Source organism: Vulpes vulpes, chromosome 3 (genome assembly GCF_048418805.1).
Source record: "Vulpes vulpes isolate BD-2025 chromosome 3, VulVul3, whole genome shotgun sequence".
Classification (NCBI taxonomy): domain Eukaryota; kingdom Metazoa; phylum Chordata; class Mammalia; order Carnivora; family Canidae; genus Vulpes; species Vulpes vulpes.
This window is the reverse complement of record NC_132782.1, coordinates 68,208,444-68,230,288: the sequence shown is the minus strand read 5'-3', so window position 1 is coordinate 68,230,288 and position 21,845 is coordinate 68,208,444. Positions and strand designations below refer to the sequence as shown.

Genomic DNA, 21,845 nt, shown 5'->3' with positions numbered 1-21,845 from the left:
ACGCTACTTTCTAAGAATTAAATGATGATATACAATTGAAAAAAAAATCAGGCTCACCAGACACACACAGTTTCCTTCATGGCCTCTTCTGTCCCCAGAATCTTAACAGAGTTTTCTTTCCAGTTCCTTCCTTTGGTGAACAAGAAAAAAAGGGGGGGGTGGGGGGGATGGGCTCGGAGCCTTGAGAAGTGCCTTGTGACAGACAGGGAGTCAGATCCCCAGCTAATCAGCGTCCTGTCCCCTCTTGTCCGGTTCTCAGCTCAGCTGCCAGGGTTGGAGCCAAACCGCAGCTGGACAGAGTGAGCCCTGAGTGCTCATGTTCATTCAGGAAAGCGAAGTGCTGGCTTCTCTCCTAGGAAAGAAGGGGTTTCTTGGCTTGATGGAGTCTGGCGTGCTTTGATTTTGACAGCAGGGAGGTACCTGAGACAGAAGAGCTTGGACGGTCAAAGAAGACACCCTCGATTGTGTGTGCATGCGCGCGTGTGTGTGTATGTGTATGTAAATTGGAGAGAAAACAAAACCAAAGCTGACTGGGGACAACTGCTGTGTGTGACACAAGGCCAGGACTTTGGGCAGCGTTGAGATGTGGTACCAAAGCTGTACGCCTGTGTGTCTGGCCCCCGAGCCGGCCCTTGGGTTTAAGCTCCTAGAAGCAGCTCATTGACAATACCACCACCGCCCCCCAAATAAGTCTCTATTCATCCCTGCTTCCCTTCCCCTACCCACTGGGCTCGCTGTGCTAGACTAGGCTCCAGGGACGTCCCGCCTTTGTCCCTGTTCTTACGTGTATTTGTTTGTGACCTTTAGCTCCACTTTCCGACCACGGTACGTCCATAAAGACAGTATTACACTTAAATGAAGTATTCCTTTTTGTAATCGCGTTGTAGAAGGTAAAGGAATTTAATAAAGCTACCGTATGATAATGTCCACACACACACACACACACACACACAAAAATTTTTTTTTTTGTTATAACAAGATTTTATTTCTATGAAAAGGTAATTGAGCAGTAGTTACCAGGAAAGCTGAATACAATAACATGTAGGCTTGGGAACAGTTTTTAAATTTGCAGCAGACATCAAAGAAATTGTATATGAATTTCTCAAATCAGGTTTTGAAAGACAGCTTTTCAACATAATAAAGACACACAAATACAAACCTAAAACACCTCTTCCCATTCTAAAATATTTATTTTTAGTCCATATGTGCTTTGAATAATCTTGTATTAAGTATCTGCTGCAACATTCATTTTTTTTTCCACCCAGACACTGACTGTATTTGTGGGGCTTAGGGAAACTGAACAGGGAGCCCGACCGCGGGCAGGCGCCAGGAGCCCTAGAACTCCTCGCTCTCGTCCTCGCCGTCCGCTGACTCCGTTCCCACTTCTTCATAATCCTTCTCCAGGGCAGCCAGGTCCTCTCGGGCCTCTAAGAACTCTCCTTCCTCCATGCCCTGGCCCACGTACCAGTGCACAAACGCCCGCTTGGCGTACATCAGGTCAAACTTGCGGTCGAGGCGGGCCCAGGCCTCCGCGACGGCGGTGGTGTTGCTCAGCATGCAGACCGCCCGCTGCGCTGCACCTTGGCCAGGTCTTTTTTTTTTTTTTTTTTTTTAGAACTCAACTCGCTCTTTATAAATTATAACATTTGCAAACACATATTACGTTACACACTAAAACAACAGAAATTAAATTTTGGGAAGTTCAACAGGAGATCTTTTGGCTCGTTTCATCACAATGGGGTGGAGAGCCTCCTCGGTGTTTAAAGTCGCCTAACTTTTCTTTCTGTGCTTTTTATATTGACGTCTGACTTGTCCACTTTGGTTGTGAGGCGGTCAAGAATGTCATCTTGCTCCTCAATTTCCGTCTGCATCCCCAGGGCCATGTGCTTCAGCCGGCCTAGTCCCACAGCAGCTCCTCTAGATTACTGTCCCCCTCCTGGTGCTGGGCTCGAAGGGGGCTTCTTCGGGTAAGCCTCGGTGCTCGCGGCAGAGCCGGTGCCTCCAGGCAAAGTCTGAGTCATTCAGCTTCCTGAGGCTTGGGTGGCTCCTGTGCTTTACCGGTCCTTACGGCTTCTTTCCATCTGCGGTTAGGCTGGGGGGCAGGGGTTGGGGGGCAGGGGGCCATTCTGTTCGGGTGGCGCCTCTGCCGCTTTGGATTGGAAGAGATTGACGTGCGCTTATGCTGTCAATGTGCTTCCGGCTGGTCTTCGAGTCCTGACACCTTGTCCAGCACCTTCTCCGCGCGTTCTAAGACACCGCTGACCCACGCGCTCCTCGGAAGGCGCGACGCCGACCTTGCGGGCTCGTACAGGAGGGACAGGGCAGGGACCTCGGCGCGGCTGCGGCCTGGGCCACGCGCATCACAGCAGGGCCAGCCGGCGCCCTCGTCCTCCGCGTCGTCGTCCAACGGGTTAACGGGTTGTAGCCCGGGGGTAGGCGGACACGTGCCGGCGCTCGTCTGGGCCTGGGCGGGAGCAGGAGGTGCGCGGCCGAGGCGGGGAACGGCCCTCCCGGCCCCTCAGGGAGCCCCATCACAGTAAATGTAAGAGTGAGAGCTTTTGAAACAAAGGTGAGAAAGCATAATACACTTGCACGGACCTTCAGAGTTTTCAGAGTATGAATTCATTTGACTTTAGTAAGATCCTTCAGTTCCGTGGGGCTGAATTTCACCCACATAGATCCTAGGACACACGTGATACACATCACAGCCAAAGGTGCGCTGGAGCTGAGAGCAGTATTCATGCCTGCTGACTCCCCTGACTCCCCAGGAACTTAAACAAACATACTGGGCCCTGATTAACTTATATATTAACTTATATAGTTAATATGTTACCCTAAGTTACCTCACTATTTTATTAAGCTGTTTGCTCATACCTCAGTCCTCTTGATGACTATTAAAACTAACCTAAATGCAAATTAAAATAATAATAATAATCATAAACAAACAAACAAATAAATAAAATGCAGCTGTACTTCCTTAAATTAAGATATGGGATCTTAAGTGATAAATGTTTTAATGCCATAGGGCATTTTTGTCTTCTGCTTTCATTTACATTGAATAATTTTTAAAAAGTTCCCTTGGGATCTAGAAAGAATCACCTCCTTCTTTTAAGGTCTACTCTCCTAGCAACTTTCAAATGTATAATGCAGTGTTATTAACTATAGTTTGAGGATTGTTCCTTAAAATAAATGAATAATAGAGGAAAAAACGTATTTAGAATGAAAGTATAATCAAGTCAGTTATGAGCATAGTAAGTAACCCTCAAGCATGATATAAAATATTTGGTGATCCACTTCCCACCAAGTAGAGATTAAAATAAAATTTACTTTTCCACTGGGTAGAATTTTTTTTTTTTTTTTTTACTGGGTAGAATTTTTAAAAATAGTTTCTAAGTACTAAAATTGAGAATGATAGTGCATTAAATTGGGGACAGAGAAAGAAAAATCTGGCCAAAAAGTTAAATTGCTGTCTAAATAGAAATAAGATTTTTTTTCTTAATTGTTCGGGTATATTTTCCTAAATTAATCTTCTCCGTTTTTAAATCTAAGCTATTTTAAAATCAGAATGTAAGTTAATATTTAAATAATATCAAGTATCAATTTTATTCAGTATGTTTAGAAAAGCTATATACAGATCTTAAAGAATACATAAATACAGCAAAAGGGCTAAATAAATGTCTGGAAATGCTAACAGCATTATACAGGGAGGCTTATCAGCAGGCTGGAGACCACCCTCCTTTGAAAGCCCTGCTTGCTAGTTCACACCTGGCAGGAGTTTGGGACCTTGGCTGGTATCGATACAAAATTCTCCCTAGATGATGTGCCTATGTTCACGCTATGCCTATGCTGTTTGTATAAACAATGTAGTTCATGCTGAACACCTGCCTTCTTTCTGGGAGACTACAACGTTGGTACAAGATAGTAGAGGGTGCCTTCATAAGCCCTGCCCCCCAAAAACCTCTGGTCAAGAGTGTCTAAGTAGCTTGCCTCTAGAGGGCACTGTACTCAGCTTGTCATAACTCATCGCTGGAGGAATTAACCTCATCCCATGTGACTCCCCTGGGAGAGAACCCTTGGAATTTTGTGCCTGGTTTCCACCAGACCTCTTCCCGGTGTATCCTCTCCCTTTGCTGATTGTCCTTTGTTTCCTTCACTGTAATAAATCTCAGTTATGAGTTCAGGTACATGCTGAGTCATGTGAGTTCTTTTGGCAAATCACTGAAACTGGGGATGGTCTTGGAGATCCCAGACCTAGACACCACAAAGGAAAACTTTTTTTCTTAAAATAAAAAAACTAGCTTACACATATATGATGAACAATTTTGCAAATTCCCATGCTATTATTTTTTAAAAGATTGCTCACATCTGTTACTTATCACATCAAGGGAAGTGTTAACATATCCCTGGGACAGAGTTGTAGGCACTGTAGGAAACAGGCTGTCGAGGTCCTCGATTACTGAGAAAGAAATTCTGTGCTCGAGGTAGGCAGTATAATTTGTAGGTTGTGTAATATTTTTAAAATGGTGATTGTGGTTTGTATTTTAAAACTACTCAAGAATGGGGATTCCTGAGTGGCTCAGCAGCTGAGTGTCTGCCTTTGATTCGGGTTGTGACCCCGGAGTCCTGGGATTGAGTCCCACATCAGGCTCCCTGCATGGAGCCTGCTTCTCCCTCTGCCTGTGTCTCTGCCTCTCTCTCTGTGTTTCTCGTGAATAAATAAATAAAATCTTTTAAAAAAGAATTTAAAAGCAAAACTACTTAAGGATGTACAATTAGTAGATAAGTGTGACAAAAAGGACAATTCAATGTTGGTTGACATTTTGAGGGATTTGTAATGTTGAGTGATTGTAATGTGTGAAGAGCTGCACAAGTAAGGATGCTGAGAAAGCATTAGTGACCTGCAAACACCTGCCAGCTCATCAGTGGCAGAGCCGAGCCTCTATGCTAGGCAGTGGGATGGCACAGCTCCAGCACCCAGCCACTGTGATTCATTGTCCCACACTGTGAGCTGCCATGGCAGCCAGCAGAGGTGCCACCAACGCAGACAGCCTTGTGTGATGGATGCCTGTTAGCAGTAGCTACAAGCGCCCACCTTTCACTGTCCAGTGTCCGAGGGCTTCATCTCCCACCTGTGTTCATGATGCTTCTGTGTTACCATGGAGAGTAAATGAGGGGAGACTATCTGTGCGTTAGTGCGAAAGAGCGGGGTGATGCGGAAATGTGCAGAGGCTCTTTTGCCACCTTTACTTTCATGACCTCCAACTCAACAGTGTGTAAAATGCCAAGTTCCTATCATGTTTTTTACAGTTCTCTCTCCACTCTTCCACCCTCAGAAATAGCTGATGAGGGGAAATTGAGTGGGAGAAAGAATTGCTGCTTATCCTTATCTCCTGAATCATGTTAAATCATTTTATGTTATTTTCTGTACTGTACAAAGTATCTGTGACATCTAAGAAAGAAGATTAACTTCTCTTTTTGTTTTTTTCCAAACTCCTGCTAGATCTCATTTTCGGCAAGTATCTTCTATTTGATCCTGGAAAAAAGTGATCTCAACATTATTTTTGGGATCTAGAGGACATTATCAAGGTGCTTCTGAAGATGTAAAAATTGCTCATGAATGGTATAACATTTGATACATACATTTGCCTGACCATTGCTTGATTCTCGTTAGGCAACATTTCTTTTCACATGTGATTTCTTTTCAGATGTTGTAAGTACTCCCGCCCCCAACTTTATTGAATAAATAACATAATTATACATATGCCAGTGTACATATACTTTGGAGCTCTGATGAACATTTTCTGAGAAGGGTAGTAGGATGAAAACAAGTCTAGAAGTAACGCATGTGGGAATCTGAGTCTCCGTGTTTTGCTAGTGAGACACACCAGCTCCTCATCACTGCTTTCTTCCCTACAAATCATTCACCTCTCCCAGAGCATTTCCATGCCCAACACTGCAGGCCACACAAGGTCTGGACAGCACTGTAGTGGGCATGCATCTTCTGTTCTGTTTTGTCTCTATGTGTAGGCATTTAAATCAAATCGTCGCTAACATATCAATGCACCTATAGTGGGGCAAGTCAGCTGCTCCCCAGTTAAAATGAGTAAGTGAAAGAAAAATAAAAGCAATTATTTATGTGTAAAAAAAAAACCCAACAACTTCTTGCTGCTTTTTTAGCTGGAATGTATAGGCACAGAAATGTTCCATCCTCTAAACAATTCAGCTAGTGTGGAGTGAAGACTTACCCATGAAATGGCCCAGTAAGCAGGACCTGACTGTGACTGTCATTATGGCCTGTAGCTGGGGAGCATGGCCCTGAGCAGCAAGTGTCATCAGAGACATTGCATTAAAAAATAATGGGCTCGGTGCTTGGAGTAAGAGAGATCCTATTCTCACAGATTATTCCTCAAATGTTGGAAGGAATGGCTAAAGAGCAGGGCTGGCAACTTCAAAAAGAGAAATAGCAATAACATCATTATCATCATCATCATTATTATTATTATTACTATTATATCTCTAGATCGAGCAACTCTGTAAAAGGCTACCACCTTAACACACCAACTACTCACTGCTTAGCCTTGATATTTTAAAAATTGCAAGGGCTACACTTAGTCTGTGCCCTACTTCTTATCAGATCTTTATCTTGGGCAAATTATATAAGCTCTCTGACTCAGTTTTCTCATCTATAAGATGGAAGTTAGTAATAATAGTATCTACATCTACTGCATAGAGGCAATGGAGGAATTTTGTGAATTAATATAACACTAGCAAACAAGTGGGATGACATCAAACTTAAAAGCTTCTGCATGGCAAAGGAAACTATCCACAAAATGAAAAGTCATCCCTACTGAATGGGAGAAAATATTTGGAAATCATTTATCCGATAAAGGATTAATATCCAAAATATATAAAGAATTTCAAACAGCTCAATAGCAAACAAAACAAAATAAAAATAAAAATGGGCAGAAGGGGGCACATGGGTGGCTCAGTAGTTGAGCATCTGCCTTCAGCATGGGGCATGGTCCCAGGGTCCCTAGATCGAATCCTGCATTGGGCTCCCTGTAGGGAGCCTGCTTCTCCCTCAGCCTATGTCTCTGCCTCTCTCTCTGTGTTTCTCATGAATAAATAAGATCTTAAAAAAAAAAACCAGGCAGAAGGTCTGAATGACAATTTTCCAAAGAAGACATACAGATGGCCAACAGGTACATGAAAACTGCTCAGCATCATTAATCATAAGAGAGACACAAATCAAGACCACAATGAGATCTCACCTCACATGTGTTAAAATGGCTATTATCAAAAAGACAAGAAAGAACAAGTATTGGTTAGGATGTGGAAAAAGAGGTAAAAAGTGTAACTGTGTCTATATGACATAGAGTGAGCACCACACACACACACACACACACACACACACACAGAGCTACTAAATTAGAATTAGTATTAGCTGATTTTAAAGTTTGAATTTAAGCATCAATTTGTACTGAACCATTGTCCAGCTCCCAAACAACATACTTGAGGTATTTGACAGTTATCATCAGTAGCAATGGCGACTTTAAAGACCAAGAGGGCAATCTATCTTCATTTCTTCTGGAATACTAATTACTATCTCCTTGGTGACTCTGATGTGCTAAAATATTTTAGATAAAGGACAATAGCTACATTAAATATGACTTTATTCTAGAGGATGGTACACATCAAAAATCAGTGAAAAAGGAAAAAAAAACCCTATCATTTTTAAAGTAGCTTTATTGAAAAATAGTTTATATAAAATAAAATTCATTCACTGGAAGTGTACCATTCATTTTTTAGGTATGTTTACAGTTAAGCAACCATCAACATGTTCAATTTTAGAACATTTAATGGTCTCAGAAAAAAGCCCCACAGCCTTTAGCAAATGCCTGTATTTTCCCCCAGTCCCTCATCCCTAGCCCCAGGCAACTGCTAATCTACTTTTTGTTTCTATGGATTTGCCCCTTGTAGACACTTCTCATAAAGGAAATCAAACAAATTCTTTATCAGATATATGATTTGCAAATATTTTCTTCCATTTATGGGTTGTCTTTTCACTTTCTCAATGGTCCCTTTGAAGAGCAAATATTTTAATATTGATGACAGCCAATATGTAGGCTTCCCCTGCTCTCTGAAAGTAAGGTGCTCCTTTGAAACCTTCTGTAAGCTGAAATGACACAAAGAAGTAACCACCATTTTGTAAAAACAAAAATCCTTTTTGGATTTTTTTGTTGTTGTTGTTAGCAAAAGCAGATACTAACGTGGGCCTTTTGTAAAAGAAAAGCAGCACAAATTGGACTTTTGGATAGTGGGGAAACTTGTATATATTTTTGTTTTGGTTTCTTGTGCTTGGGTGTGATATCAAAAAAAAAAAAATGATACCTGTTTTCTTCTAGGGATTTTGTAGTTTTCATTCTCACATTTAGGTGGATGATCCATTTTGAGTTAATTATTGAATATTATGTACAGTAGTGATCCAACTTCATTCTTTTGCATGTGGATGTCCAGTAGTACTAGTACCATTTGTTGGAAAAATTATGCTTTCCTTCTTGAATTGTCTTGGCACTTTTATTGAAAATCAATTGACTAGGGCATCTGGGTAGTGCAGTCAGTTGATTATCCAGCTCTTGGTTTTGGCTCAGGTTGTAATCTCAGAGTCATCAGATCAAGTCCAGTGTCGGGCTCCATGCTCAGCGAGGAGTAAGTTTGAGATTTTCTCTCTCTCCCTCTCACTCTGCGCCTCTTTCCTCAAATCCCATGTTCTTGCTCTCTCTCTTTCTCTCTAAGTAAATCTTTAAAAAAAAAGAAAGAAACAAAATCAACTGACTGTAAATGTGAAACTATATTTCTAGACTCTCAATTCTATCCAATGATCTATGTGTCTGCTCTTATACCATATTGTCTTGATAGTATAGCTTTATAATAAGTATTTAAACTGGAAAGCATGAGTCCTCCAACTTTGTTTTCCTTTTCAAGATTGTTTGGTTTTCAATCAAGGCAATTTGCATTTTTTAAAAAAATTTTTATTTATTTATTCATGAGAGACACACACAGAGAGAGAAAGGCAGAAACACAGGCAGAGGGAGAAGCAGGCTCCATGCAGGGAGCCCGACCCTGGGTTCCCAGGATCATGCTCTGGGCTGAAGGTGGCACTAAACTGCTGAGCCCCCCAGCTGCCCACCCCAATTTGCATTTCTGTATGGATTTTAAGACCAGTTTGTCAATTTCTGCAGAAATGCCATCAGGAATTTTGATAAAGGATTGCACTGAATCTGTAGATCAATTAGGGTGGTACTACCATCTTAACATTATTAAATTTTTTGATCCATGAACATGAGATGTCTTTCCATTTATTAAAGTCTTCTTTGTTTTATTTCAAGAATATTTTCTAGTCTGAAGAGTATAAGCTTTGCACCTGTTAATTTTGTTTCTAAGAATTTTATTCTGTTTGATGATATTATAAATGGAATTTTTCTCAATTTAATTTTTATCCCTTGCAAATATTTGGAAATACAATTTTCAGCTTGTAAAATAACTCTTTTGTTAGTTTTAATGATTTTTTAATCATTATAAGATTTAATCATGTATAAGATTTTTTAATAAATTTCTTAGACTTTTCCACATACAAGATCTTGTATCTTGTATATGGAAATATAGAGATAGTTTTTCTTTTACCTTTTTAATTTGGATTAAAAAATAAAATTAATTTATTTAATTTTCTTGTCTAATTGTCCTGCTAGATCCCTAACAGGGTGCTGAATAGAAGAAATGAGTGTGAATGTCCTTGTCTTGTTCCTGATTATGGGGGAGGAACACATCTTTCACGAGTAAGTCTGATACCAATCTATTTTTTCATAGATTCTCTTTATCAGATTGAGTAGGTTCCCTTCCATTTTTAGTTTGTTGAATGTTTTTTTTTATCACGAAAGGCTATGAATAATATAAAATAACTTTTGGCATCAATGGATATGATCATGTTTCCTTTGTCCTTAATTCTATTCATGTAGCATACTACATTAATTAATCTCTATATGTTATACCTACCTTGCATTCCTTGGGTAAATTAGGTTTGGTTGTGGTGTTTAATGCTTTTTATATGTTGCTGTACTTGGTTTTCCAGCATTTTGTTGAGGAGTTTTGTGTCTATATTCATAAGAGGTATTTGTCTGTAGTTTTCTTCAGATATCTTTGTCTGGTTTGAGTATAAGCCATCTCTTTTTTCTGTTTTTTTTTTTAAATTTTAAGATTTATTTGCTTATTTTGAAAGAGAGAGAGAGAGCATGAAGGTGGGGCCAGAGAGGAGCAAGACAATCTCAAGCAGACTCCGTACTGAGCACAGAGTCCCATGTGGGCTCCATCTCAAGATTCTGAAATCGTGACCTCAGCCAAAATCAAGAGTCCAATGTTTAACCAACTGAGCCATCCAGATACCCCAGAGCCATGTCTTCTTTTTTAAATAAAACTTCATCAGGGAAATTTTGAGTTGAAGATTCATGTAAATAATAGATGAAAGAGATTTGACAGGCCTAGGAGTAAAAGAGTGATGTGTAACTCTTAATATCATTGTTCCTACTCAGAACCCATTAGTGTAAATGGGCTTTCTCCAAATCATGATGGGTTACTCAGTACATTTGCAGAATCCTGTCCACAAGCAGACCTGCAGTGAGCTGCAACTTGGAAAAACAGCTTTATAGTTGTGCAGTGATTAACCGTGGCTCACTGTTAAAATAAACTTTTCCTGGGATGTGGAAAATGATATTTTTCACTTGAATATATATCATTGTAAAAGTCATATCTTTTCTTTTTTCTCCTTCTTTCTCCTCTTCTTCCCTCTATCTTCATTTCCTTCCTTCCTCTTTCCTAATAAAAGATATAATTGCCAGTGTTATAGAACAATTCTAATTAATTAATTAACTAAATGAAATTTTCTTTCTCTTCTTTTTTTCATTTTCTTCCTTCTTGATTAGTTCAAAAATAGCTGCAGGATAATCCCACAATGACCATTTTTATGTTGGTTTATAATATTTTCATCCTTTTTTTGTAAACATGACTCTTAACCAAAATGTATTTTATACAATTTATATCTTGTCATTTTTAAATGGAGTTCTCCTTTCTAATGGGCTTTACTGAGGATCATTTTAGATAACCTCACAATGGTCATTAATATTAATAACAGATTATTACAATGCTTAGGATGGATAGAACTTATGTCCCTGAGAGTAGCTGAGCAATGAGAGGCATTGTTTTTATGTGATTCTCTCAGATTTACCTTTAGATATAATAAGTACCTCCTCAGAGAAGCTGAGCATGAACTTTGCTAATGAGACATTTATGAGCAATCAATGCAGCCTTTACTTAGCCAACTACCTGAAGACAAGAATACCTGAAATTATAATTATGAAGGAACTTATCCTTGGAGACCAAATAAAAGTCAATATAAAGAAAAAAGTATTTTTCGATTTCCTATGTTGGCCAACTCTAATTAGTACTAAATAATAGCTGGATGGTCGAGATGGAGAGAAAGAAGCTAATTGTTAACCCATCTACCATCCATCACTCTCATCCTCACTGGCATTATTTTAACTAACCCAAACTATTAAAAATAATATTTAAGTGCATTCAGTGTACACTTTAGATTTCTGAAGCCTGAAAAACCTAAAATCTGTTTGACATTTGGAGACAACTTTGAGATTTAAGCAATATTCAGATTGTAGTTCTAATTACCCAATTTTAGTCCAAATCCTGAGCCATAGAAGAACAAAATAAGACCAATGAAATAGGGATCCCTGGGTGGCGCAGCGGTTTAGCGCCTGCCTTTGGCCCAGGGCGCGATCCTGGAGACCCGGGATCGAATCCCACATCAGGCTCCCGGTGCATGGAGCCTGCTTCTCCCTCTGCCTGTGTCTCTGCCTCTCTCTCTCTCTCTCTCACTGTGTGCCTATCATAAATAAATAAATAAAAAATTAAAAAAAAAAAAAAGACCAATGAAATATGCAACCTTTTCAGAATTAAAATTGAGTTGAGAGAGAGGAATAGAAAATTTGCATAAGAAAGAAGATTTCTTTCCTAAACTAGTACATATGTGTAAATGTTACTACATTATGATAAAGTACTGAGCATTGCCTACTTAGTAAGATGCACTTAGAGTAATACTGGCCTAAGTCTAGTAGAAATTGGTTTAAATTGTCACAAATTAGTTTAAAGGCTTTTATGGACAATATTTTTCATATAATTTTGCCAATGTTAAAACTTTTACTAGTTAATTATGTGAATGCCTCACTATCTTTCTGGAATTTTGTAGAAAAATCCTGACCCTGAGTATTCTAAGTATTCTCTAAGTTTTATTACTGGGATTTAGAGCTTCATTTTAAGACTCATTGACATAAACATTTAATTAATTTTTTAAATCTGACCTTGACTATAGAAAAAGAACAGTGGGGATCCCTGGGTGGCAGCGGTTTAGCGCCTGCCTTTAGCCCAGGGCGCGATCCTGGAGACCTGGGATTGAATCCCACGTCGGGCTCCCGGTGCATGGAGCCTGCTTCTCCCTCTGCCTGTGTCTCTGCCTCTCTCTCTCTCTCACTGTGTGCCTATCATAAAAAAAAAAAAAGAAAAAAGAAAAGAAAAAGAACAGTGACTCAAAGGGAGAGAGAAATAGTGTCAACCACAGCAACCTTCTTATCTTTGGTAAGTTGAGTCTTTAAAGGCAATCTTCATAATGAGCTACTGCACTTTGAGTTGAACTATAATTTTTTAAATTTCATTTAGAAATTTATTGATTATACAATGTTGACTTTTAAAAAAAATACTTGCAGGCAGCATTCATGTATTTCTGAATAGACTGGATAAGAACCAGTTGACTCGGTCTTTATTGAATTGCTGACCTGTGGTCATTCACTTGGCAGCTTGTCTTTAGGAATGTCTAACTTCAAAGGTGGGTCCTTAACCTGCACCTGTGGGTTCCTCAGATCCCTTCCTGGCCTTGGGCGCAAGGCATGCAGGGAGCAGGATGGCATAGGCTCAGTGCCAGCTCATCTCGCCCTGGCTGCTCTCTGGCCTCTTGCCTAGTTTTAGTGACAAAGCCTTCAACATCTCTCCTGAGTGATGTTACAGTCTTTCCTCCAGTGTCTGAGTTTTGTCCTGCCTCCTCTGACACATACACCTCCCAGGAATCAGGGACTGCATATGTGCCCTGTGATGGGTCCTGCTCCATCTCCAAACACCAACCTGTTGCCTCCTCCCCCAACAACCCCGACCCTGTCCCCAGTCCTCAGTCTCCTACTGTGATTGGAACCTTCACCATGGCCTTCATGGTTGAATGATGTATCATTGGTGTTAGGTTCAGGCTGTCTCTCAAATATTCGGATCCTACTTATGGAAAGACAGTGAATTTTGTAAATACTCATAATTTGCCTACTCCATGAATGAAAGTTGGCTCAGATGCCACATAGACCACAAACTAAACCCACCCAAGATTCAGAGAGCCACACTGGAAAGTCAGCAAGCAAGCCAGCAGGCCGAAGGACTCTGGATTTGCCCATCAGTGTGGGGCCTATTATCTCAGAAGTGTTACAGTGGGAGCCTGTTTCCCAGTCTCCTGTGATTTTTGTTATTCCCAAGCTTTCTTTTATCACTTTGCAACTCTCCATTGCATGTGGTTTGACCTAGAACATAAATGGAAAGACATGGTATTGTTCTATGACTTGCTTTTGTTCACTCACATTATTTCTGAGACGTATATCATGTTTGTGCAGGTAACTAAGATTTCTCTTCATCTTCTTTTAAAATATTTTATTTATTTATTCATGAGAGAGTGAGAGAGGCAGAGACACAGGCAGAGAGAGAAGCAGGCTCCAAGCAGGGAGCCCAATGTGGAACTCAATCCTGGGACTCCAGGAACATACCCTGCGCTGAAGGCAGGTGCTCAACCACTGAGCCACCCAGGCGTGCCTCTTCATCTTCATCACTGCAGAATGCTCCTTTGCATTCCTGAATTTTATATTATTGCACTGACTTATTTAGATTGTCTATTTCATTTTACTTTTGCAATTATGACTGTCTCTGTCTGCATCTTCTGGGCCAGATGCTTCTCCCAGTCAAGGCTTTTCAGTCATGGCAATCATAGAAATTGGCACTATCCATACGAGACAGTGGGAAACAAATAAAGCCACCTGTGATGGTCACAAGAATGGAAACCTTGTCCAAGAGTGGAAGGGATCAATATCCTGGTGTACTTGCTGCCTTCTCCCAGCCCAAGGGTTGAGGACCTGAACTCTGGGGATGGAGCTGCTGGTACATCATGTATGGACTATTCAGCTCTGTTACAATACTCGAAATTATTGTCCAAGTCTTTTTGCAAACCTCGTGATCTTCATTATACTTTATCCAATCAGTTATACCATGAAAATACACATAAGATGGATGTTTCTATGACTTTGAAGAGGCAGGACGGGACAGATAGGATGATTCCTTAGCTCCTACTCAGTGTGCACTGCCCTTCTAAGTAACACTGAGCCCTCCATGTCCACAAGACAAGGCCCCAGTCTTCCAGACATTGGTCAAGGCTCCCTCCCTTACATTTCCTAATTTCCTTTCTCTGTCTGGAAAATGGCTCTTCATCCTTCAAGGTCTTGTTTAAAAGGATAGGCTTTCTCTTCTTCATTCTTCCTTCAAATACTGATTATGCATTTCCAGGCCTCAGAAGCACTGTCTCCACTCTACTTTCCTAATGGTGCATAGTGTCCTATGTGATCCTTCCCTCCTTCCTGCCAGGCTAGGGGCCAGGTTGGGAGTGGGAGGAGGAGATCAGGATATTGAGCTAGCCAGATCCCCCTGGAAAGTTCATACTTAGACTGGAAGAGCATGGCAGCTGAACTTCAGAACTTGTAACTGAGTGGACATAATTCACCATAGCTCACATATCCAGATCAAGAGAAGGTCCTTCCAGTAACTCATTCGTTCCAACCAGAGTAAATTGGTGGGCACTATGCCCAGATCCAAATATTTGAGAATCTCCCAAGTTTGACATATTAGTAGCAAAAGCAGCTAAACCAAAACATAGCCTAAAGTAAGTGTTCAACAAATATTCCCTAAATGAATAAATGAATGACTAATTAGTATTTGTGTCAGAGAGCAAATGGTTGGCATTTCTCAGCTAGGAGGTAATAGAAGGACAGTATCTCCTGAGCAGTCTACCTGTAGACCTGAGCAACCTGTGGTCCCCTGTTGTCATAATGGAGCTGTGCCCTTTGAGTGTGAGGAAACTAGAAGGGTTCTAGTCCTGATCAGAGGCCATGCCAAAGCTGCTCAGCTACATTTTAGACTCCAGCTGCCCGACTGGGGAAGGGGAGACCATCTGACACACAAAGTTTTCATTTGTGGAGTAACAGATGGGAAACGATAGGAGAATGATGACAGGTGAGCAAGCCTGACAAGTCCTGTGTAAAGTTCCGATCACATGCACATTACACAGCCTGGCTTCTGAAGAGAGAATCCCTCAAACATATGCTAATCTGTCAGATGCCACCCAGCATAGTCAACATGTTTACATGTCTTGGATGTCATCCAGTTCCCTGAACGTGGCCAACCCCATTATATATGGGTTATATACATAGTTAACAAGCAAGCATGGATAGAGGACCCATATTTACTAAGTTAAGTTCAAGATATACAAGAAACATAGATAATGGTTCCTAACTTCACGGTGTTTGAAGTTATGGTATTGAGGGTGATTATATCTGGCCATTTTGGAATGGTGCAAATTTGTGTTAAATGTAAGTCTTTAGATGACAGTTAGTGTATTAGGAGTTAAGACCAAGAGGAACTTGTTATGAGATGGAGGAACTGGAAAGAATATGGAGTGCTGCGGAAAAAAGATAAGCTTTAGTTTCAGAAAAAAATTGAGATCATATCCTTCCTCCACCTATTATAAACCATGTGACATTAGTAAGTTTCCAGATCTTTGTAAGTCTTAGTTTCAGTATCTGTCAAATAGTAATCACAATAACTATTCTGTGACATTTTAAATGAGAATAAGAGGAGATGCACATAGAAAGTCTATTACCTACGAGTTTAAGTTCAAACATCTTCCATCACTTACCCATTGGCTTTGTTGGGATTTGTACACGTATATGGCTTCACTACTGTGTTGCTCTGGCTCTGTTCATACTGCAGTTTGGGTTCTCCCAGATGTAGACACTGACATGGACCTGGGTCATCAGTGGTTTTGTGGGGAGTCACACCTGTGGGAAGAAAAAGGAAGGAAGCAGGATTGGGCAAGGGGAGCATCAGACCCTGGCACAGATCTGCGCTCTGCTAGCACAGTGGATCTTCAAGCAAATTTTTCTATTGGAGAAATTGAGCAGAAACAGCGAGGACCTTGTCTCACTGCCTTGCCCAGCCATTGTATGTGGGAATTCCTGAGAATAACATGCCCATGGTTACCACTGTCTCTCTCAGGCCGAGGACTTCCCTGACAACATTTTGGCCTCATTTGAAAGCTAACACAGTCCCTGAAAGAGTTAATAGCTGGAGGCTGTCAGGTGCCCATACTGGTTGAAGCTGGGCAAAGAGTAGAAGTCCTGCCTCACACACCTCCACGTCTGCCCCAAGAATTGTAGACCTTGTAGAGTCTCCCAAACATACTAGAAAAGTATAGGACTTTCAAACTTTTAAAGTGTATAGCTTAATACTTGGGACCAAATTAGATGATGAAGAAAACTGGATTAATTCTCTAATCGTTAATTGTATATCACCCATAATTCTCTTGTTATTCTCCCCTGCTACTCATGTCAGTAGTTCTCAACAGTGGCTCCACATTACACTCACCTTGACATTTTTGGGAAAATACTGATACCTGGACCAGTTACATCAAGTATCTGCAAAAGAAGGCAAGATACAGGCATTTGTAATATTTTATAGCCCCATAAGTGAGTCTACCATGTAGCCTGTTAGAAGGTCCATAATATCCACTTCTGATCTATTAGGAGCTACTTCAACATAGGAAAGGAAGAGATTTTGGAGTAGAAGGAGGGCTTGTGGCCATGGCATCCTCCTCCTCCTCACCAGTTTGAGCTCAAGCAGTTAGAGCTCCCTGGGGTCTGGACACTGTGCTAAGCACTTTCCATGTAGTAGCTAACAAGGCTTAGGGAAGTTAATGGATAGTCATCAAATCTCCAGGTGTGTCTACAACTGACCATTACTGTCAGCATCTTTGATGATATGGACTAGAACCAACAGCCCCTCATTGTTGGTTAAACAAACATCCTCTGTCACTTGTGTTAGATTCACCTAGAATTCTTTTTAATTGCATTAGACCCCAAGCCCCATAGCAAACCTCCTGAGCCCCCCTCTCAGGGGTTGGGCCTGGAATTTCTCCTTGAGGAATTCTACTGAGGGGCCTTTATGGTGGTTGAGATTTGAGAACCAATCTGCTGTGCCTATAGATCTCCTGTCATGCCTGTCTTTTCAAATTTCTGCTCCTGACCCCATCTTATTTCTGCTTCTCCTCTGCCAAGTAACTCAGCTGAATGCACAGTAAGAGGGGTGCCCAGAAATTTAGGGACAACCTGTGTACTCCAGACCCTTCAAGTTATCAAAATAAGTGATAGGATTTTTTTTAAAGATTTTATTTATTTATTATGAGAAACACAGAGAGAGAGGCAGAGACACAGGCAGAGGGAGAAGTGGGCTCCCTGCAGGGAACCTGACATGGGACTCGATTCCAGGACCCCAGGATCACATCCTGGGCAGAAGGTGGCACTAAACCGCTGAGCCACCCAGGCTGCCCAGTGATAGAATTTTTAATACGATCATTCTTCTGCTAGTTTTTTGGTAATAACCAGGAAGATTGAAAGATAGAAGTTCAACCCTTAGCTTAATGATTGACTTCTGAGGCACAGATTCAGTTGAAATCTTTATGTAATCATTCACTGACAGCTTACCATGTGCTAGGAAAATAAAAATACCACGGATGAGAGTAAGACTTAGCACTTGACCTCATAGAAAATCATATCCATACAAGAAAAGAGATACTTTCCTTACAGTTTGACTCAATGCACCATGTTAAGTAAAGTAAGAATAACCTCCAATGAGCACAGAGATTTGGGAACACGGATCCCACAGGAGGGTCAGAAACACATTCCCCTCCCAAAGGAGAAGTATGAGAGCTGGTCTTGGAAGATGAAGAGATGGCTGTCTGGTGGAGGAGGTCTGGAGGGATCTTGCTGGATGAAGGCACAGACGGTGCACAGACATAGTCATAGTGAGGCATGGGATATTCTGGAAAAGGCGAGAAATTGAAGTTAGCTGCAGTTGTGGGTGGAAAGACAGGAGATGAAGCTAAAGGGTAAGATGTGTCAGATTAAAATTTGTATCCTAACAAGCGAATTCAGGATTTCAGATGTATGAACAAATGTGGGCCAATGGAGAGGAAACAGCTGAGTTTTGAACATGCTGAGTTCCAGTTGCCTGTGGTTGGTCTAACAGTCAGTTGAGGATTTTTCTTTGAAGGTAAAGAGAAAGGTTTGGGTCAGTAATAGTGACCTCAGCCCAGGTTTGGAGCCACAGGAATGGATAAGATCATGCCTGAAGAAAGCATTGAGAAACTCTCCCAGATAACTTGGAGAGCTCATAATTAGCATAATGTAGCAATTCAGGAAAATGACATTTTGATTTTCTTATTCTACCGAGTAGACAGTTCCCTTTTTTCTTTTAAATTAATGTACTGTAAAAGTGCTTAGCACAGATTTTTCTCAACCATCCCAACTCGCACTGATGGGACCAGACGCAGTGAAATTTCACCACTGGGGTGTGAGGCTGATTTAGACTCTGTGTTCCCACCCAGTGACTGTCAGGGAAGGGCTGCCGACTCTGCCAACGGGGTGGCTGTTGGGTAATTTAGATACAATAAATCTAAGGCAAGTAATCTCCTTTCAGAACCTTGAATTGCCTCCTTAGTGGAATAATCTTCAGTCTAGTTGGAGTTACATTTAAGCTGTAGAACTGGATGAGAGCTTAGAAAGGACACCCAGAGGACTCGACTAACTGTGCTCTTGTTTTATATATAATTAGGTTCCCATTCACAGAAAATGTAGTGGCAAATTTCTTTTAAGCTATCAGCTTATGATTTTGCATGCTTACAAGAGCATTTTGTTTGGTTTTGTTTTTGTGCAAGGCAGTGGAAGTTGTTGGAAGAGAGGTAGCCTCTCCCCTCCAGCTTCGGGCGTGGCGAGGACTGACAGCAGCTTGCTCTTTCTACACAGAACTTGAGTAGGGCTTATAATCCGTAAGCTAGAAGTAGCAAGAAAATACTAATAGTGGGTGCTTACATGACATGCCCTGTGTGTCAGGCAATGGGCAGGCCCTCTGCACAGAGAACCTCACCGTATGGCCACTGACCTATGAACTGCACTCCACGGTGAAGAGACACAGAGGTGTGATTGGCCCGCTCTTGGCCACATGGCCTGTAAGTAGGAGTCTAACCTGGGCCAGTGGTCCCAGAGTCCACCCTCTGAACCCTGTGCTTTGCTTGAGCACCTACTGTGTATCAGACACTTCCTGATGCCAACGAGATCACAGTGAACAAGCCAGGCTACATCCCCCAAGACCTGCCTCCCTGGAGCTTCTCTACCAAGGGAAAGAAAGTGGGAATAGGCTTAAAGTAATACTTTGGGATAAAAAGAATGTTGTATATAACTTATGACTAACATACTTAAGCAAGCTAACATATTCTTTTTGGGAAGAAATTAGCCATGAGCTGAATCTGATAAACTGAGTTAATTAAAATTTCCTGTTCAGGTAAATGCTAGCCAAGATCTGTTTTCTTCTTTTAATCCCCCTTTACTATATAAATGTTATGCTGAGTTCCCAGTGCCAAGGCCAATGTAATTCACTGGTTCAATTACAACATAGAGCAAGAACTTTCAAAATATGTTAGTGGTCAGCTACATTGGGATAATGACCAGCTGAATTGATCGACTGTATAGAATGCTCCTATTGCTATGGCAACATGCTGCCCAGTGAGTGGAAGAGGGCATTTCATCATTACCTCACTGATAATGCTTGGAACAGTAACAGATGCAAATACAAAAGGTTTCCTTTCGCTCTGCTGTATCTCTAGATCAATGAGACAAACACTAAAAATATTTCTCTGATAGAGCGGTGAGAAATCAAATGGAAACACATATAATGCCAACCCAGACCCTACACAATTTGAAATAAAGTAGTTTAGCATTCTGGGTTAGCAGTCTTGGTTTCTGCAATGAATCTCTATGCCTTGCCAAAAATGGCCACTTTCTTTGGTGCTGTTTATTTCATAGGCATGTATAATTTCTTCACAATATTCAGTACACAGAAAGCATCAATGTTCCCTTAAACTATAACAAAAACAGGAGGAGAAATGAAAAAGAAAAAAGTTAAAAAATGTTAATCCCTCATACATGGCAATCTAAAATGATGTAGCCACTGTGGATAATAATTTGGCAATTTCTAGCAAAACTGAACATACATCGGCCATATCAGTCAGCTATTTCACTCCTTGGCATGTATCCAAAAGAAATGAAAGCTTATGTCCACATAAAACATGCACATTATTGCTCATAACAACTTCATCTTTATAGACAGAAGCTAAAAACAACAAAAATAAATATCCCTTCATAGGTGAATGTTTGAGCAAACCATGGAATCTCCATACCAGGGGATATTACTCAGCAATATAAAGGAATGAACTAATGATACAGGGAACAGAATGGATGGATGTCCAGGGTATTACATGGAGTGAGAAAGGTCAACTTCAAAAGGATCTGTACCTCTGATTCTATTTATACAACATTCTCAAAGTGATCAATTATAAAGATGAGAACTAGATTAGTGGTTACCATCAGTTGGGGATGGTGGAAGAGTGGAATGTGACACTAAGGAGATCTTTGTGGTGATAAAATGAGTCCATGTCTTGACTATGGTCGTGGTTACACAAAACTACACAAATCATGGTAATTACATGGAACTATACACACACATTGCACCAATGTCAATATCCTGGTCTTGGTAGTGTGCTATAATTATGTACCACGTAACTCTTGGAGGGAAGCTACGTGAAGGCTTCTTGAGACCTCCCAATACTCTCTTTGCAACCTTCTATAAATCTATAATTACTTCAAAGTAAAAATGTTCCAAAATAAACAAAAGCAAGCAGGCCTCACTCTTCTGTTGGTAGGTTGATCTGGATCATTTTATTTCTTTTTTCATTTCAGAAAAAGTGAGTCAGAAGCTATATTTCAAAAGAAAAATAACGACTAGCTTGACCTCTAGTTAAAACGAAACTTTACAAAGCAAACAAAAATTAGAAGGAAGCTTCTCTAATGTTCATGGTTGCTTTGTGGCAACCCATAAGCTTCTGAAATGTTCTCATCTCTCTCACAGGACACTTGTCACTTGCTGTGGGCACATTGTCAATGGGTGGTGCCAAGTGGCCAGGGAGGGGGGTTGGGATCCAGCTTCAGACCCAGCGTTGCATTCACTGGCTGGGTAACCATGAGCTATCAATTACCCATTGGGAACCTGGATTATCTTACCTGCAATAGAAGGTCTAGTAAGGGGATTTTCAAACATTTTTAGAGATGGAATCTTCTGTTCAAAGGAAATTTTATGCAGATTTCAATATGTGAAATGCAATCAAATGAAGCTTGTGTTGTTGTGAATCCCTCAACTTTTTAGTTTTGAGTACCTGGTTCTCCAGGGTGGAATGGGGACACCTCCATAGATTCCCAAGGTCTGACTCTTTGTTGACCAAAGCTGTGGCCACTGGCCACAAGGCTATCTGTTGGGCACCGGGAATG

The 21,845-nt window shown here is 40.9% G+C and overlaps 1 pseudogene; it reads right to left on the bottom strand.

The window, feature by feature from the left end:
* Positions 1-1,760: 1,760 nt before the first annotated feature.
* Positions 1,761-21,618, bottom strand: LOC112934272 (synaptosomal-associated protein 29-like; annotated as a pseudogene).
* Between the last annotated feature and the right edge of the window lie 227 nt (positions 21,619-21,845).